General features: G+C 44.2%; 1 long non-coding RNA gene across 1 annotated transcript; it reads left to right on the top strand.

Moving 5' to 3' along the window:
• The first annotated feature begins 807 nt into the window (after nucleotides 1–807).
• LOC132579222 (uncharacterized) lies at nucleotides 808–6,331 on the top strand. Its single transcript, XR_009555963.1, has 4 exons — nucleotides 808–1,051; nucleotides 2,934–3,116; nucleotides 4,623–4,667; nucleotides 5,943–6,331. It is a non-coding gene; the product is annotated as an uncharacterized LOC132579222 (long non-coding RNA).
• Nucleotides 6,332–14,237: the final 7,906 nt, after the last annotated feature.

The raw sequence follows: 14,237 nt of genomic DNA, 5'->3' as shown, positions 1-14,237 counted from the left end.
CATGAAGCTGTGTTATACTAAATCAGGCCACTGGCCCATCAGAGTCAGTATTGTCCACTCAGACTGGCAGCAGCTCTCCAGGGTCTTTCACATCACTTACTACCTGATCCTTTTAACTGGAAGTGCAGGAGATTGAACCTGGGACCTTGCACATGCTAACAGAATGTTCTGTCACCGAGCTACATCCTTTCCCCCTTTTCAAAAGCTGGGGATTCAGAGGAACTAGTTGATTGCAGCAATACATTTTAAAAATGTTGTAGTGCTATTGCAATTTAGCAAGCACTGGGTTTTAAAAAATTTCCTTTGGTGTCATATGTGGAGGAGTATGTGAGTTGCAGGGGCTGAAGCAAGGAAAATTATGTGAAGATGGGCAAGTCCCTCAAAATGTGAGTCATTTTGTCTGCCCATTTTCCAAACACACTCTGAGTGTAATCTTTTCAAAAAGATTGTATCAAACCAGGTTGTCAAGAAATTGACCTTTTATCATACTGTTTGAATGTAAGTGTTCTTGTACCCTTAACCTTAATTCTGTAAAGAATAACACCCTTGGTCTCTAAATGTTCTTTTGGATATGTATCCAGGACTTTGTAAATGGTTAGGTAGTAACATCTCTGTATAGCATTCAGTTGTTAATTGTTTTTGGCTGGGAGCTGTCAAATTAACTGTCTGACAGTTGCCCCTCTAACATGACAATTTAGATCTAGAGCATCTTAGATGAATTGTTTAATTAGCAAGGCATAGTGATAGGCTGCATAATTAAGGAGATGACAGTCAGCCTTGTATAAAGGAAGCACAATCAAACCAAAAGGAGGAATCCAGAACCACTGAAGGACTTCAGAATGGAGACAGTCTGCAAACACAGAATCCAGAGGCTCAGGGAGAAGCTTGACATTCTGCCAGAGGATGACGCTGGAAGGCTGTGGATCTGAATGCTTAAAGGGAGGTTTATTTTTATTCCTCCAGGACTTCCACTCGACTGCCAAAGAGTGCTGCGGAGATGTTGCTATCTCTACTACAACCTCGAATCAGGAGACACCAAGAACAAGTGTTGGTGAGAGTTGTTAGAGAGGGGAAGTTTTGTGCGTGTTCCTTTGTGCCCTGTATCTCTTCTATCATTGTTATGTGTTTTTACTTTTTACCTTTTTTTAGTAAATAAACCTTATCTGTATTTGAATTTGAGTGAGTTCCATGTGCAGGCATAATACTGGAGAAAACAATTTTGCTACCTAAGGCAAAGGCATCTTATTAATTGACATTAACTTGGTCATATTTGAGCAGGGACACCCCCAATATTTTGATACAGGTTTAAGAAGGATCAGAGCAAAGCTGGGGAAAACCCAGAAATGGACAGGGCTTTCTTCTTTTAGCAGGAATGCATAGGAATGCTGTTCCAGCTGGCTTTGTGTCAGGTTGTGTGGCTTGAAATGCAAATGAGTTCCTGCCTAATATACAGTGGTCCCTATTTTTAATAAGATTGCTGTCTTGGAAGGGTATTTTTGTATTTTGTGGGTGTGTGCACTTGGAAGTTATGGTGTCCTCTAGTGACTGACCTCTATTGGGGGCATGGAGGATATTCAGAGAGGTAGCTGAATAAAGCCTGCCCCTGCCTCCAGTTCTGGTATTCCAAGAAAGTCTCCCATCCAAGTACTCGGCCAGAGTCAATTCTGCTTAGCTTATGAGATCTGAGAAGATCACACTTGCCTGGTTATCCAGGTCAGGGCTAAGATTGCTAAGAGAGTCTTTCTGTCCTCTTCTTTCTTAAGGTAGCAGGAGTCTCTGAGTAGGGGTTAGATCCTGGCTCTGTGCTGTGGGTATTCTGCTCATCAGGAAAAATTATTACTTCTGAAGTGCCAGTGCATTTCCTTCTTGTGAGCAGTATATCGCACCCCATGCAGCCCAATGCTGTGTAGAGGAAACGTGCTTTTCCCTTGCAGTCACTCCCGTCTGTTGCACCGAAGATGCTGATGTTAGCAGCCAGATTGCAGTGAGGGAGGCTCCTTGGAATACAGAGCAGTCAGAAGGATGGAGAGATGCTCCGCAGGCAGTCACGCGGGGTGTCTGGCCAGTGCTCCGCATCCTTGCCTTTCCCCCTTTCATCTTCTTTTTATTAATGAAAGAAGGGAGGGGGGCGGGAAAAGAGATTCAAGACAACAATCCCACTTCAGCTTGGCCTAAGTGAAACTAGCACCAGAGTGACATTTGTATTGCTTCAGTCTACTTCCCTAGGTAACCTCTGTGTGTCTGATTTGCATGTCAATAGGCTTTCGAGCTTTCGGGAATTGTTGTGCAGGTTTGAAAGGTCATTCTGCTAGAGCTGGACCAGCTTTTGCAAGTCTGAGCAAATAAGAGCATCATCCACAGCAGCAGCTGACGGGGTTCGCGAAAGCAGCTTGCTTGTCATTCTGTACCACGTTCTGGTGTTTGCGATCACTTTGTTTGCAATTAAGGCTGCTTCGGTCACGATCAAAATGGATGAGTTCAGCAAAAAGCAGAAGCTGACCATGTGCCTAGGATGGGGTCACCCGAGGCCAGGTCAAACCTGCTGACCTTAGACATCAAAACCTCTGGATTACTATATTGCGAAGGAAATGGACCTGTTGTTTTCCATTTAATGCAGGGTGTGCCTTTCCCTTTTTGCTTTATTCCAGAAGTAATTTTGTAAAAATGGAAAACATGTTTGTGAAATACCCACTTGCCCAATTGTCTGAGAATTGCATTCAGGTAACTAAGCGGGGGGTACTCTGCAAACATTGACGGAGGTGTTTTGTGCACAGGCAGTTGTTACATGGATAGTAGTATTTATGGTATTATTTGAAAGGCTTGATAGTAAAGATTGCTTTTTGCAAGCTTATAGCTGCCTGCTATAGTCTGTGCTGCTGCCATTTTAAGGATTTTTATCTGAAAGGGAACATTTCTATTCCATTATGTTCAAGGCCTGCCCTTCTTCAGAAGAAACCCAAGTGGTTACTTAGAGAAGAAATATTTGCTTGAAATGTTGGAAGCTGCCGGTGCAGTGTAATGGGGCTCAGCTTTTGTTTGAGAAGGCCTGGGTCCAAACTGCTATTCAGCCTGGAAGCCCCACTGGGTAACCTTGGGCCAGTCACTATCCTAACAAGGTGAGTATAAAGATAAAGAGCAAAGAATGTATGCCATCTAGTTCTCCTTGTAGGAGTAGGATAGAAATGTGAAAAATACAGCATTCAAGAGGGGCACCTCAAAGACTACTTGAAGTCTCCCAGAAGGTGCTGGGAATTAGGGTTGGAATTCAAGGCATGAGCTTACTAAATATTTCCATTGTATTTGTTGAAATATTATGTCCTGATCTGTTCTGGAGGCTCAAGAATAACACTTGGCATTTATAAAGCATTTCCAGTGTTCAAAGTGTTTCAAGCATGTTTTCTTGTAATCTTTTCAGCAAGGTAGGTCAGTGTTAGGGTTATTCATATATTGCAGAGTGAGGGTTAAGAAAGAGTCATAAGGCATAAGGCCACCTGTTGTTCTCTGACAGGACATTTGAACCACAGACTTTCTGGTTCTGTGGATTAGCCTAGCCTCTCTGCCTTGCTAGGCTGAAGTTGTTTTACAGCTTTTAAGATAACATACAAAGCAGACAATCCAACGAAAATTAACCACTCAGTCCCACACTTACATCTCTTCTAGTAAACTAAATGGCTTAGTGATGGTTAACAAAGCTGTCCTAAGCAGGCCTACTCAGAATCCTAAACTGGTATGTTCATTGGGGCTTACTGCCAGGAATGTGTTCTTAGGATTCCACTGTAAGTTTGCTGGATTGTGTCCAAATAGAGTTGCCAAGTCCAACTCGAGAAATATTTGGGGACTTTGAGGGTGGAGCCAGGAGACTTTGGGGATGGAGACAGGAGCAAGGGTGTGACAAGCTCAATTGAACTCTGAAGAGAGTTCTTGCCATCATGTTTTAAGGGACCATGATCCTTTTAAATGCCTTCCCTCCATTAGGCATAATGAAGGATAGGGGCACCTTCTTTTGGACCCCCTGATCCAATTTTTTTAAACTTGGGGGGGGGGGTTAGGAGAGGCACCAGATGCTATGCTGAAAATGTGGTGCCTCTGCCTCAAAAAACAGCCCTCCCCAGATACCGTGGATCAATTTTCTATTATACCCTATGGGAATCGGTCTTCATAGGGAATAATGGAGTGTCCAGTGGACATTTCTCTTCCCTTCTCCCCATTTTCTGGTAACCCTGAAGCAGGGAGAGAGCCTCCAAACCAGGGGATTCCATGCCCCTGACTGGGGACTGGCAATCCTAGAGGTTTAAACCCCACTGGCCCAAGCCAAGGAATCCCTGTCTCACTCTTGGAAAGTTTGTGAGAAAACCCGACACTTAGGTAAAAAATTACTCTAATAATAATTATTAGTAGTAAATAATTAAGTCCAACGCAGTGGTCTTATAGCTCAGTTCCTAGGTATATTTTTACTCCGTTTCAATTTTTGCTTCCACAGTGGTTAGAGCTCTTCAATCAATTATATCCAGGACCTCAATTGTATACAACTTAAGTGTTGATATTCTGTTATTTAAACAATGTATAAGCTTCTCCTTGAGATATTTTTCTCAGTCTCCTATTTATTTCTTGCATGAACTTAGGAATCAAACCTCTTTTTTCCCAGAGAAGCAAGCCGGAGTGGACAGGTGAGAGGAGGCAGTAGTGCAAAACCCCTTTCTTTCCAGATCTGAGGCCTATCACAGGCTAGGGCCTACAGGGCAAGGCACAGCCTTTGCAACATAGAAATCCATATACCCCACCCACAGTCCATAATGCACATGAGACCACGTTGGAATCCCAATATTCAGCCCTATTTTGTGGTGTCAGTGTCATTTGCTGGAATATAGGCAGATATATATATAGGACTTTTAAATATTCAGAGCACTTCCCATCTATTATCTTCCTGCAGTCCTTACAATAATCCTGTAAGGGAGATCAGTATTGTAATTTCCACATGGCAGATGAGGAACTAAAATAACTTGCCTAAAACCACCTGGTTGATCATGGCAGAAACAAGATTTGAACCTGGAACTTCTTCAGTCTCTTTGATTAGTCATTGAGCCACTATGTTATACCATGATAGCCTCTGTGCTCTGTAAGTAGTCCGTATGCATAGGTCTCAGACTTGATTGTGTAATGAGTATTTGTTGCAACTACTTGCAGGATCAGTTTTGGTCACGAATAGTCTCTGTTTCCTGAAAGGGTGGCATGTTAGTCTGTTGGAACAAAAATAAACAAGTCCATGCATAGCATCTGATAAAGGGGACTAAATCTGGAATAAAAATATGTTAAGGATTTACAACACTACTATCAGGTTCACTGGTACCTAGCCAGGTTTAACAGTGCTCCTAATCAATGCTCCCTCTAAGCTATGGAGTATTGTGAGCAAAAATTCTACTTTGTGAGCTACTGGCATTAAAGTTGTAAGTGAGCCATTTGGCTACTGCGTAAATTAGTTTGCTCTGGGGCCATCCTTCCTGAACTAAGACAAAAATGTGTGAGCCAGAGGCTAAAGAACTGAGCTAGCTCACACTAACTCAGCTTAAAGGGGACACTGTCCCTAATCTGACCATTATAGGGGGATGTTCAGGATGCTTTTGACCTTTTGTGTGTGATAAATTTCAGCCAACCTTCCCTCTCTGTATGGGGACTAGATGCATCTTGAGTCTAGTATGTGCATGCCCAAGTGTGCGTGTTTGTGTATGTGACGGTTTGTGTGTCAGCTTCTCTTCCATCCCTTGTGATGACTTCCCTATCCTGATAGTAAATGTTGTTAAATGTATTTGCAAGAAACTGTATTTGATTGACAGCATTATTCCATTGTGTGTGCACATAAAAACGCTGTATGCCCCTCAACTATACTAGAAAGGCACTACTGAAATAAGCTCTCTAATCATTGGGATGCTCTGGTTATGTTTCAGTAGCTGGTCAAAACCTTGTGGAAATAAAATGGACCTCTTGGATGGAGTACAGCAAAAAGACCTTGCAGATTTCTTCCATCCATGCAGCTGCCTCTGTTCTTTGGAGCAGTCTCTGCTGCATTCTGTTAACTGCCTTTACTTTTGGGAAGGGAGGTGAGTAAACTTTTATGGCTGCTGAGTTCAAAACGCAATGCATTTGGAGGAGCTGCCTCTGACTCTGTGGTCTTCAGTTGGAGGGTAGAGACATTACAAACATATAAAGTCTGTCCTTATTTTTTTTCCTGTGTAATATTGGAGGTTATGACTGTGCAATCTACTTCCAGAAGAGGAGGAGAAGAGTGTCTTCCTGGCACTTAAGACAACTGGAAATAAAATCACACACACATCTACTTATTATCTATTACGTGTTTATCCTGCCCTTCCTGCAAGGAGCTCCGGAGGGTGTATTTTGTTTTATCCTCATCCTCACAGCACCCTTGTGAAGGAGATGAGGCTGAGGAGAGAGTCTCACCAAGCCATGGTCACACAGTGAGCTTCCATGGCAGAGTTGGGGTCCTAGTGCAGCCCTCAAACTGTTATCTATAGACTATTAGCCACTATGGTCCACATCTGGGGACAGCTAAATCCATGGATTGGGATCACACAGTGGCTAAAGAGATGTTTCTGCAAACTTGGGGGACCTCTCAAGCTTGCAGAAAAATCTGAAAGTAAAATGAAAAATTGAAAACACTTACTTTGCTTTTGTGGAGCCCAACAGCAGCTGTGGTGGAGTACTGGGGTGGATGTGGATGTTGGGAACTGCTTGGGACCCAGAGGTGGCAGACACACAAGCTACTCAGGGCCCAGCCACAGCAGCAGATCACACTAGGAGCCTCTTGGGTTTTAGGGAGGCTCCTAGACACACCACGTCAAGGCCCCAAGGTGAGTGGTTGAACTTGGACATACTGGCTCAGTAATGGGAGAGATGGGATTCTTTTCATGAATTTTGTACCCAGGATTTCATGTTGGAGGGGGCCATGATGGCATTTTTGTTTGGGGGGCTAGGGGGAGTACCCGGTTTGGCCCTAAATGCTTTCTCTGCATCTCAAGGGGAGGGGGATTAGCAGGAACGCACAGGAACACAGTTCTGGCTGGCTCAGCATCAGAGGTGTATGGCCTAATATGCAAATGAGTTCCTGCTGGGCTTTTTCTATTAAAAGCCATGTATGGAACAGGGGTGCTGTCAGGGGTGTGTGGTCTAATATTCAAATGAGTTCCTGCTGGCCTTTTCCTACAAAAAAGCCCTGTTCTTAAGTAATGTGACAGCTCACACTAACCCCCCCCCCCATTTGTCTAACTCAGTAAACCTTCCAGAGGGATCTGGCTGCAAGTAGGCTTCTCCCCTCCCCCCCAGTGCCAACCTGAAGCCCCTCCCTGCTGGTCTCTCTGGCCAGGCAAAAGCAAAGCCTCCTTCCTGCATTCCCAGAAGGAACTGCTCCCCCTCAGATTCCAAGGCTCCCACTACCTCTGGCCACCAAGGATCCAAGGGGCTTCCTCCCTTGGCAGACTGGAGATCCTCCAGTGGAGGATATAGACGGAAGGGGGGTTTGGATGGAGTGACTTGGCCCCCCTGTAGCTATGGGCCTGCAGCCCGGCCTCCTTGTCTTATATACTGTTAGCCACCCATGGCCTCCCTCTGCAGATAGCTAAATCCATGGATCAAGTCCACCTGGAGGCTAAACAGATATTTCTGCAAACTTGGGGGACCTCCATAGCTTGCAGAAAAATCTGAAATGTTTAAATTTCCCCTGAAGTAAAATTAAAAATTTAAAAAACATTACACAGACAATGCACACACTTTGCTTCTGTTGAGCCTGGCAGTAGCTACAGTGGAGTCCTGGAATGGTCTTAGATATTGGGAGCCACTCAGGGCCCAGCCACCACTATAGTGGACATGGGAGTCACTTGGGACCAGGCCAGAGCAGCGGTGGATGCAGGGAGCCATTGGGGGCCAAGCTGCCACTGCAGCAGACGAAGGAGCTGCTCAGGGCCTGGCCATGACAGGCTCTGGGATCCACTTGGGGCCCAGCCATGGCAGTAGCTCACACTGGGAGCCACTCAGGGCTTGGCCGCAGCACACACTGGGAGCCCCTTGAAAAGGCTCCCAGAAACACCATAACAAGGCCCTGAGGTGAATGGTTAAGGCTGGATGCTATGGTTCAGCAATGGGAGGCGGGAGATGGAATTCCCCCCCCCCCCCCGTGAGTTTTGCAAATTTTCCCATGTGCTACATTAATTGCAATACACAGCAGAGATTCTGATGCTTTCCAGCCATACGCACACCATTGCACTGTAGTAGCTGGAGCACTGAATTTGAATGTAGCGGGATCCATGCATTCAAATCCCCTTCTCTCATGGAACTCGGAGGGCAAGTCACAGTCCCTCAATGAAATATATTGTGAGAATAATAGGAAACGAACCACACTCATGTGATGTTTTGTGCTCCTCTCTGAAGTTGTAGCAGGGGCTGGCACTGAATTCTTAAAAAGCAGCCAGTCTGTTTATAAATCTCCAATTTCCCCCGAAGGAATACAGTCTGAGGTCTGAGTCCAAATGAAATGTTTGTGGTTAGCCAGCAGATGGTTTTGGACAAGATTCAAGGTTCTTCTCCAGCCCGGCGGGGAATTTAACACAGCAGAAAAAGTTCAAACTACTACCGGTGTGTGTGTGGGGGGGGGGAACACACCCCTTCCATTATATTCTGTTAATAGCAAGCAAATGTAATGGAAACACAGAATTCTGATCCCATACAGTCAGTTATGTAATTGGCTGGACTTTTTAAGCTGATCAAAACCTCGCCAATAACATGTTCCTTTTGCAGTGTTTAGTATGCAATAATATTGCTTCTGTTAATTTAGTTTTCTTGATTAAGGTGTTTGGGAATGGCTGTGTGTGAGAGATGCTATCACTATGAAGATCCCCCCCAAAAAATGCTTTTCCTTAATTTTTTTCCCCTAAAATGTTATATATTTAATTAGTTGTTTGTTTTGAACATTTTCTTTGTTCACCATTGTAAATGCCTTTAATTCTCAAAACAGAGACTTGTAAGGTAAAAAAAGAACTGATGGGCATGTAGCATACACATGGAAGAAATAGCTGCTTGACCATTGGAAATAAAATTCCCAGGTGACCAAGTAGTAAACTCTACACATAACAGAATGACATGTAACACAATTTGTATTAAATGTATAAATTTGCCTGTAGTACATTGAGTTTATAACATATTTACTTTTTATATAACATATGGAATGCATTGCCAAAGATGTAGTAATAGCCATGAACTAAAATAGTCTTTCTTCCATGAACTTGGTTTTAAAAAATATTAGCCATTATGGATATATGGAACCTCCATGTACAGGTACAGTGTGCCTCTGAATAGTAGTTACCAGGGGCAAACAATGTGAGAGGGCTGTTGCCTTCATTCTCTGCTTGTGACCTTCCCAGGTGTAACAAGAAAACTTTTGGAAAATGGGATGCTGGGCCTTTGTAGGAAGGCCGTCCTTATGGTGTTAGATTTCCATTTAGCAAATTGATATCTATCAATCTTTATTAAAATGGTCATAGACCAGCACAAGATCACAATAAAATATCGGTATAATACAGTGGGCAAACAATAATTAAATAAGGGAATAAGTACAATTATTATTAAAATTCCTAAAGAAGTTGCTCAGAAGAAGAGATCCCAAAAGAAACTAAAGAAGCAGAAACTTATGGCTCATGAATGAATACTATGTTCTTTTAACAAATAAAAATAAAACAGAAGGCAAAAAAACATCTTCAATATTCAAAATTTTCTGAAGGGTTTTGTCAGTTGCTGCACAAAACTTTGCACTGTGAGCTGAAACCTGTGCATTTTCAAACATAAGTAGCTTTCTGGCATACACTGAGCCTGAGCGACCAGGATGTCTACTAAGCAACAGAAGAATAAATTTAGAGTTAATCTCTTGATAAAATGGGCAGCGAAGTACTACATGCCCTATAGTTTTAATCTCCCCTGAACTACAAGGGCAAAGCCTGTCTGCCTTGGGAGCCTTTTTGTATCACCCCCTCCAGAACCACAGAAGGGAGTGCTTGCCATCTGATAAAAATCTCTCAATATTTAGAATCTCTATATTATGTTTATTGTTATTATTTTTAGAATGTGTAAACTCCCTTGCCTCAAAGACTATGTGGAGGGGTTTTAAAATAATAAAGGTGTAACAAGAAAACAAGAGAAATCCACAATATCAGCTATGTACAAACACCACAGTACTCTGCATGTTTGTTCAGAAGTAATTTTAATTGAATTCAGTGAGGCTCCCTGTGTAGCAAGTGCATTTTGGATTTTTTTCCCCTGTAATGATTGTAGAGGTGGGGGTGGATGGGGGAAGAAACCTCTGGGTAAACAAATCCTCAGAATAGCCTTGAAAGCAAGAAATTATGTGGCATAAGTAATCTGACCCCTACTGGTAGAAGGGAGTAATGGCATTGCTGGATTGCTGGAGGTTCAACTCCATTGTAATGCAGCAGAAGGTCACCTTGAAAACAATTCAGTTGATTATCAGCTGAACCACGGGGTGGAACTTTAGTTCTTGGAGGACATTCCAGTGAAACTATTGAACTTCAAGGAGTTGCAGACATTTGTATGAGGTCACCATCATTTTTCAAACCAGCCGCCTCAAGCTGACATGTATTTCTGTCCTTGGCGTGTGGCTCAGATCGTTTTTCCTTTAAATCTTTTTTTTTTTTTAAACCCTCTTTAAAGTTAGTTTTATCTTTATTCACTTCCTTCTGACTGTTGGTTTTTTTCCCTCCCCAAAAAATGTTTATCTAAACTCATCTGATTCCCTGCAGAAGTTCATAGGCCACTTTCAGAATTTCAGATGTTTCTTAGTGAAAGGAAATGGAATGGCTGAGATGTGAAAAATCCTGGCCACGGCCCAGTGGGAATTTGCAGTGAGTTCTGCACTCCCAGATGGGAGGATTTCAAGCATGCACATACACACACACACACACACACTTCCAAAAGCTGCCCCTTGAAAAGCTGTTTTAAAGCTTTTCAGGAACGTCAAGAGCAGCCTCCAGTGTGGCATTAGATCTGTGGCATATAGAAAGACTTGCACATGCACCCAAGCAAAGTTTGTCAATAATTGCTCACCTGTGAGAATAAAAATGCCCTCGAAGCAACTAGGCAGTGATCTCTGTATGGAAGAAAATCAAACAATAATACTTTGCTTGCATATTTTCACTTAAAATATAGGGTTGTGTGTTTGGGGGGAGGGGGTGGGGAGATGCCCCCAAGCAAGAAAACAGCATGCCAGGAAGAAGAGAATCCTTCTCATTGACACATGCACTGTTTTGCTCATGGTCAAGCATTCCAGGACTTAGTGTCGCTGACCAAGAAAAAGTTTCATCCCTTGTATAAACTGAGGCCGCGTCTATGAGGCTCCCATTCTGTATACCCCACCAAATGGAAGTGGGTGAACAAGCATCCATTTACCAAATGGTTGTTGCTTGGAGATTTTGTTATAGGGTGCATGAATCCATGTGGGCCGATTCTGGTGTCAGGCCACATGCTGAAGCAGTTTGTATCCAGCAGGGCTTTTTTGGTAGAAAAAGCCCAGCAGGAACTCATTTGTATATTATGCCATACCCCCTGGTGTCACCATTGGTTTGCACAGGACTTTTTCTAGAAAAAGCTCAGTGGGAACTCATTTGCATATTAGGCCACACCCCCTGACACCAAGCCAACCAGAATGGCATTCCTGTATGTTCCTGCTCAAAAAAAAAAAGCCCTGGTATCCAGTACCCACAATCTGTCAGAAATCTAGGGAAGCAGGGATAGGATAAAAATGGCTTACATTCATGGCTTGACACTAGGGATGCTTGGCTTCCCTTCCTGCCACATGTGATCATGGTAAGGTTGTTGGGGGCAGCCATAGATATCTATAAGGGCTGATTCACCCAAGTGCTCATCAGGTGATTTTCCTACATGTGGCTGTGTATTTGGGTGTGGCTCATATAGCCAGTGTGGTGTGGTGGTCAGAGTGTCAGACTAAGGATCTGGGAGAGCCAGGTTTGAATCGCAGCTCTGCCATGGAAACTGGCTGGGTGGCTCTGGGCCATTCTCACATACAGGGCTTTTCTCTTCTTTAGCAGGAATGCACAGGAAGGCAGTTCTGGCTTGGTGTCGGGGTGCGGCCTAATAAGCAAATGAGTTCCTGCTGGGCTTTTTCACATACACATTCAGCCTAACATCCCTCACAGGGTTGTTGAGAGGATAAAAAATCCTTGCTGAACGCTGTAGTTGTCAGTGTGTGAACCAGGGCCTGTTGTTTCAGCTGAACTCTTCAGCCACCTTCTAGTGTTTCCTTAGCAACAGGGGAGCTACAACGAATGTGACCATTCCGATAGAAGCATCAGGTGGTGCAAGGGGGGGGGGGGTCTTGCTGTGGTTTCTTCTCATCCCATGCCAGCATTGCCCTCTTCCTGGACTGTGGGGAGGAGTCCTATGGTTGACTCTGCCCACAGGACAAGTTTCCAACATCACTGGAACCTTGTGTCAAATCCATCCCTTGCAGCGTCTCTCCTGTCACTACGGTGACAGCCCTAACTGGGGGGGGGGGGAGCCTGCCTCTCTCAGCTAGTGACAGTGAATATATGCAGCTCTGATGATTTTGCAAAGGTTAGACTGAGTGTGGAATTTTGATTTCCAAGCCAAAGCATTGTTCTTTTGTATGTGATGTATACAAGGCTCGGTTTTGATCATTAGTCTCTATTTAAACAGAAGTGATTCAGGCCAGCATTTATCTGAACTGTACCCTCATATGGCTACAGCTGGGGGTGGAGGTTGCCCTGCCTGTTGATGCAGTGGGCAGCATAGGGCCTCCCTTCCCATCAAATATATCTTAGGCACAGTCTCCTTGGTGATGCATTTTGTTGTTTACAAATGTCCGCTAAAAACAGAATCTCCTTTTCCCAACATCAGTGGGGTGTTCTTCTTTATATATGTTGCTATATTAATCCTTTTCTTCAAGCAAGCACATAAAGGTACTTCTTCCAAAGGGAACCTGATTGCATGAGAAGCTGGGAAGTCATCAATTCCCCTCCCCCGGGCTTGGCAATGAATGAGAGTTATGTCTGGTGCTCTCAGCATTGAGTCAGAAGCTGCATCAGCATCTGTTGTGGCAGAAAAGCATCTTTTGAATGAAGTGGGAGGAGATGCAAAAGCCAAAAGGAAAGGGAGCAAGCTCCCCCCTCCCCCTTTGGTAGTATGCTGGTGATACACTAACCTTTAACAGGCTCTCCGCACTTCCAAGCTGAGAAAGCCCTGCTGATCATTCCCAGAATCTGCTTGCTCATACCCCTCCCATTCTAGCTAAATTGGACTTCCTGTGAGCAAACTAAAATTTGGCATGACAATGAATCAAGGGTAGGGTTTCCAGGTCTGATTCATGAAATATCAGGGGACTTTGGGGGTGGAGCCAGGAGCAAGGGTATGACAAGCAGAATTGAACTCTGGCCATTACATTTAAAAGGATCACATTTCTTTCAAATGCCTTCCCTCTATTGGAAATAATGAAGGACAGAGGCACCTTGTTTGGGGGCTCATAGAATTGGGCCCTCTGGTCTAATCTTTTTGAAACCTGGAGAATGTTTGGAGGAGAGGCACTGGATGCTATGCTGGAAACTTGGTGCCTCTACCTCAAAAAACAGCCCCCACCCGAGCCCCAGATACCGACAGATCAATTCTCCATTATACCCTATGGCAGGGGTGGCCAACAGTAACTCTCCAGATGTTTTTTTGCCTACAACTCCCATCAGCCCCAGCCAGCATGGCCAATGGCTGGGGCTGATGGGAGTTGTAGGCAAAAACATCTGGAGAGCTACTGTTGGCCACCCCTGCCCCATGGGAATCGGTCTCCATAGCAAAAAATTGAGTGCCCAGCAGACAGTACCCTCCCCCGCCCCTATACTGAGGACCTGCCTACCTTAGGGACCGCCTCTCTCCATATGTTACCCAGAGAGCGCTGAGATCCAGCTCCCAAAGTCTCCTAAAAATCCCTGGACCAAAGGAGGCCAAACTGAAAGTAACAAGGGAGCAGGCCTTCTCAATAATGGCTCCCCACTGGTGGAATCAGCTACCGGAGGAAGTGTGAGCCCTGCGGGACTTTAACCAGTTCCGCAGGGCTTGCAAAACTACCCTCTTTCAACAAGCCTATAAGAACCCTGGAAGTGACATCTAGCCATCTGGATATATATCTCACTGAATGTAGC

This window comes from Heteronotia binoei, chromosome 11 (assembly GCF_032191835.1).
Source record: "Heteronotia binoei isolate CCM8104 ecotype False Entrance Well chromosome 11, APGP_CSIRO_Hbin_v1, whole genome shotgun sequence".
NCBI classification, from domain to species: domain Eukaryota; kingdom Metazoa; phylum Chordata; class Lepidosauria; order Squamata; family Gekkonidae; genus Heteronotia; species Heteronotia binoei.
Note: the sequence above shows the minus strand (reverse complement) of the source record. Positions and strands in the feature narration are given on the sequence as shown.